Source organism: Aquarana catesbeiana, linkage group LG01, assembly GCF_042186555.1.
Source record: "Aquarana catesbeiana isolate 2022-GZ linkage group LG01, ASM4218655v1, whole genome shotgun sequence".
NCBI lineage: Eukaryota > Metazoa > Chordata > Amphibia > Anura > Ranidae > Aquarana > Aquarana catesbeiana.
Genome location: NC_133324.1, coordinates 597702955 through 597708771, shown reverse-complemented (window position 1 = coordinate 597708771; position 5817 = coordinate 597702955). Strand labels below are relative to the sequence as shown.

Sequence of the window (5817 nt, the reverse complement as noted above, 5' to 3'; positions counted from 1 at the left end):
TTTTTTTTCGTTTGCTGTAATAAGGATCAGTTGTTATATGCAGATACAAAGACATATGTTAATAAGATGGACTATCAAAGTTTTGTGACCCACAGCAACCACTCGGCTTTTTCATTATGTAAAGAGTCAAATGCCAACTAAAAGAATAAATGTCTGGTTGCTGTGAGTTACAGCACAGTTGACTGTTTAATGCTGTGTTATTAATAAAACAGTTTTGTCTGTTCGGTTATGACTGTTTTTTTTTTTTCCCTTTTGTTTGTTAGCAAAAAGATTTTATTGAAAGGCAGTAACCTATACCTGTGTACTGATATGAATCTTGAAAAGCTCCCATTATTCTTCCGACCCCTAGAAAATCTTGTTAAGCTAGCTATATTGAGCCCGTCAGTCTGTCTTCAATAAGGAACAATGATGAAAATCTGTTTTAAAGTGTATGTATGGTCAAAATATAAAATCATATATTCATTTCTACATTGTATTTCAGTTATTTCTAACCTACTCCTATTTGAATGATCTTGAAGTTTGTAAACTTACGTTGTGAAGCTCCCCAACATATTTACTTCCTTGACATGTTTTCACTATGCCTGTGATAGACACTACTGTGTCGCACATTTCACAGAGTTGTCCTTCTGAACTACAGAGATGATGGAGTTTGAGGAGTCAGTACAGGAATCGCTACTTTCATACAGTAAAGTACCATGGGATATGTAGCCCTTAGAAAATAAAAGTATTGTAATCTTCAGAGGAGAAGCTGCAAAGCATACAGGTTATCCAGGAAGTTGTGGAAAGAGATGACCAGCAGACAGGCAGCAATCACAACATGAAAATTAGATTTTTCGCTTAAGCCTATATTGCATTGGGTTGCTATTACTACTCTGGTGCACTAAATTGATAATGTATGCTGTGACCATAGATTTCCACTCTGTCAGTGAAAAAAAAAAAGTACCTTTAAAAGATGGCATTTCATATTTACCTGTCTCAGCATTCATTTGTAGAATCTTGGCTTCACTCCTGTGCAAAACTGCCCAAAGATTATTTCTGACATATTTCCTGGTTTGTCAGGAAATATGTAGTTTTCTGTGGCTCTGCGCGCCTGCCTCTAAGTCTCTATTGTGTCCTGTAATGATGTGGGGGCTGGCAGGAGAAACCACACACTGTTGGGTGGCACAGGTGTCCGACACACCTTAAAGTGTGTCTGATATGAAAATCCTCTGGGCAGCCCTGTACAGTAGTGAAGATTCTACAAACAGGTGCTGCTATGGGAAATTGTAAAGTGTGTTCTTACAGGAACATTTTTATTGCTATGTAAACTTTTTTTTTGCAGTGACAGGGTCATTTTAACTTTTTTTTTTTTTTTTTTTTCTTTTCCATTCTGAATTTAAAGTAGACACTCCTGCTATAGACCCTTCAGAGGTTTAGCACATAGTTCTTTCTGTTAAGGAAAGTCAGGACCTTTGCTATCAGCTTTGTTTGTGGATTATGCATGTCTGTTCCTGGCAAAATGAGGGGGTCTTATGCCTACTTAAATTTTTAATGTGCAAGGCGCCTTTCACACGGACGGCTATTCTGCCGCAGTTAAAAGCATGTTTTTTTTCCTGTGGAGTTCAAGACTCCAGGCACTGCGATCAGCTGCATTTGCACAGTGCGATTAGCTGCGGTCGCATTTGGCTGCGGTTTGCCATTTCCATGGCAACCCGACAGGGTGCCGACTCGCACTGTTTGGTATGAATCTTGAGGGGGAACTCCACGCCAAATTTTAAATAAAAAAATGGCGTAGGTTCCCCCCCCCCCCCAGGGGCATACCAGGCCCTTCGGTCTGGTATGGATTTTAAGAGGAACCCCTACGCCGAATAAACGGCGTGGGGTCCCCCCCCCAAGATCCATACCAGACCCTTATCCGAGCACGCAGCCCGGTCAGTCAGGAAAGGGGATGGGGACGGCGAGCGCCCCCCCCTCCTGAGCCGTACCAGGCCGCATGCCCTCAACATGGGGAAGGGCCTCTTCCCGACAACCCTGGCCGTTGGTTGTCGGGGTCTGTGGGCGGGGGGCTTATCGGAATCCGGGATCCCCCTTTAATAAGGGGGCCACCAGATCCCGGCCCCCCACCCTATGTGAATGAGTTTGGGGTACATGGTACCCCTACCCATTCCCCTAGGGAAAAAGTGTCAAAAAAAAAAACCACTACACAGATTTTTAAAGTAATTTATTAGACAGCTTCGGGGGTCTTTTTCCGGCTTCGGGGGTCCTCTTCCGACTTCGAGGGTCCTCTTCCGGCTTCGGGGGTCATCACCCGTTGACCACGCCCTCTAAAACGTCACAGTCCCAGCATGCCCAGGGACTGTGACGGCATAAGGGGGCGGGGTCACCGCCTATATAAGTCAGAGCGGAGCGCCCAGAGTGCATTCCAGCCGGAGAGAGCGTCGTGTCAACATCAGAAGAAAAGAAGAGGGAAGAAGGCAGAAGGCAGCAGACCGGGCTCCTCCACTAGCAAAACAGCAGCAAAAGAGCAGAAGATAGTGGAGGAGCCCGGCAGAAGACCCGGAGAGCACGGAGAAGAACCGGAGAGACCCCCGAAGTCGGAAGAAGACCCCCGAAGCCAGAAGAAGACCCCCAAAGCCGGAAGAGGACCCCCGAAGCTGGAAGAAGACCCCTAGAGCTGTCTAATAAATTACTTTAAAAATCTGTGTAGTGTTTTTTTTTTTTATTGACACTTTTTCCCTAGGTGAATGGGTAGGGGTACCATGTACCCCATACTCATTCACATAGGGTGGGGGGCAGGGATCTGGGGGCCCCCCTTATTAAAGGGGGCTCCCGGATTCGGATAAGCCCCCTGCCCGCAGACCCCGACAACCAATGGCCAGGGTTGTCGGGAAGAGGCCCTTGTCCTCATCAACATGGGGACAAGGTGCTTTGGGGTGGGGGGGGCCGCAGGGCGCCCCCTCCCCCAAAGCACCCACCCCCCCCATGTTGAGGGCATGCGGCCTGGTACGGCTCAGGAGGGGGGGGGGGCGCTCGCCCGTCCCCACCCCCTTTCCTGACCGACCGGGCTGCGTGCTCGGATAAGGGTCTGGTATGGATCTTGGGGGGGGGAACCCCACGCCGTTTTTTTCGGCGTAGGGGTTCCTCTTAAAATGCATACCAGACCGAAGGGCCTGGTATGCCCCTGGGGGGGGGGGGACCCACGCCATTTTTTTATTTAAAATTTGTCATGGAGTTCCCCCTCAAGATTCATACCAAACAGTGTCGGGCATTGGCGGGGATCCGAGTTGGATCCCCGTGCTTGCCGCTCATTGGGAAAGGAAAAATCATTTTTCCTTTCCCGATGAGCAGCTCGGCGCTGTTATCCGCAGCTGACACAGTGCATTGCGGTTATGTGCGGATAGCTGCGCTAAATCGCTCCTGGACGCAGTCAATTCTATTTTTTCTATCCGCACAGAACCGCATGTATCTAATTCGCAGCTAAACGCAGTGTGTGAATGGGGCCATAGGAAAGCATTGTGTGCTTTTAGCTGCGGTAGAAAATTAGAAAATCCGCAGCTAAAAGCACCATTCTATCCGTCCGTGTGAAAGGGGCCTAAGGCTGGTCATACATTATACAATTTTCTTGTTCAATTTCCTTTAGAGTTACCTTCAACTATGTAGTGCAAGGGCCTGCTTGATTGCATGCAATTTGAAAGTTTTTAGGTTTGATCTCATATCATGTGGTTTTGGTAAATCTAAAGGAAAAGTATAATGTATAGCCAGCCTAACGCAGTCAAGTTTTTCTCGCCGTTTATGATTAGAATCATTGACATCCTAATTTAGAACTCCCCATGATGTATGAGCCTAATGTATCAATCTATTGATGCAGGAGCATCATAATATATATACATTTATAAATATCATGGATACTTCAGAAATTGTCAGGATACATTTAGCTCTATGTATTGAATGGTAATTTTGCTATTTTCGTGTCATGTAAATGTTTACATAGTATTTTTTTTTTTCTGTATAATTCCATGCGACAGTAAAGTATACCGTGCTTCCAGTTTCTTAAGAGGTTAGATCGATTCTCATCAAAAAAGGGTTGTGTTCTCACTTGTATTATAAAGGAAAATCCATATAGTGTCATTTAATATAAGGGCTTTCTTCATAATTTACAGTTCATCAATACATGGCAGACAAATGACATTTTTTTCCTAAAATTTGGCTGCACTGTACATTTCCTCTAGCCCTTTAATCAATGTTTTTATATGTTTTGGAAACAAAGTAGTCATATCTTTTTGTATGTAAAATTGCACTATGTCTTTGTGGTGTTTTTTCTTCAGTAATAACCAAAGCAATGCTATACATATTTCTTTGACTCTGCATTTTGGTTAATTTTTACGATGTATTGGTTGCATAGATTGCACTGGAAGTCACAGGTCAAGTATGGCCAGAGTTTTTTGTCACGTTCAGCTGTCGGTAACAAGTAGAGCCAAGGTCGACTTTTACTGCCCTGTGATGAGAATGCATGAATTCTACAGTTAAAGGTGTGTATTTTACTGCATGAAGATTCATTTTAAGTAGAAATTTCACTGATTCTAACTTAGATAGTCATCATTGATGCGTTGCAGATTAGTGTGTTTTTAAAATATGCTGCATTTTTGTGGATTTGGGTGTGTTAAACAAGCCTGTAAAAAAAAAAAAAAAAGATGCACAAAAACTCATATACAGTTTCGTTTGCTTGTAATATATTTTCATAATGGAAAATCCCTTTTCTGTCAGGAGTCAGCAGCTGGGATGACCAGATATATGTAGCTATACAAGGAAACTGGGACCAAAAAAATGTGTGATGAAGTAAATTTAATAACAGAAAGCAAAAAGCCATGCACACACCAGCAAATAGCAAACATAAACAATAAGAGACCCACAACCAAAAATGCCTATGGAACAGAAACCTAGCAAACAAACTATATACAATATGTCTAATATGGGGGGAGGCAAGGGTAACGGGGCAATGCAAGAAAAAATGGAGAATCAGGGCTGGGTACAGGAACAAGGCGAGCAGCAGTAAGGGAACAGGATGCAAGGATAGCTCAAGAGCAGGATGGATCTGACAGCAAGTAAGGTAATCAAAACACTGACGCAAATTGCAGTAGTAGAGATCGGACTTAAGTACCCTTCCAGCGGCTTGGGCCAGGTGGAATTGATTGCAGGAACCCACTGGCTGCTGGGAGGCATCCGCTGGAGGTCACTGGAGCTACAGCTTTCAGCCCGGAAAACCACAGTGCCACCAGCAGGTGAAAAAGGTCCTGATACATTGTAATTGTTTTCCTCTGGTTGCATGAATGCACAAAAAACAGGTAAACAAATCTGGTATAAACACGTAATAGATGTTAAAAACCCAAATTAACTGCACCAGCATAGGTGTAAAAAGACCTTTGGAACACCATTAAATGTTCTACTGTGAACCAAAAAATTGTCATGGAATGGAAGCTATAATGTATTTTTAGTAAACATTTTGAGTAATTGTTTTAGCATTTACCAGAAAGTAATTGTTGTCAAAACTTTAGCATTTTTCTGGCTTTATTATGATTCGTTAATAGAATCGGCTTATTTTTCTTCTGCAATTCTCTCAAAAGAGGAACCCAAGGGTTGTCATTGCTGACTTCTCCTGAAAAAAATACCAGTGATCGGTCTTTTATCAACCCTCCTGCTTTAAAGGGAATGTATACTGGTTTTGTACATATTTTCTTTCTTTGTTTTATTTGGTCAGAACTTAAACAATTTCCTAAACAGTGACTTTTAGCACTCTAGTTGACCCTGCATAGATGTGCAGAATTGCCCCACACCAGACAC

At 43.4% G+C, this 5817-nt stretch overlaps 1 protein-coding gene across 2 annotated transcripts in view; it reads left to right on the top strand.

Annotated features, from left to right (window-relative positions):
- Nucleotides 1-468, top strand: part of TNKS (tankyrase) — a gene marked incomplete in the record, with an annotated part of 313626 nt that extends 313158 nt beyond the window's left edge. For both annotated transcript variants that reach the window (XM_073598540.1, XM_073598531.1), the window contains 1 exon segment: nucleotides 1-468.
- Between the last annotated feature and the right edge of the window lie 5349 nt (nucleotides 469-5817).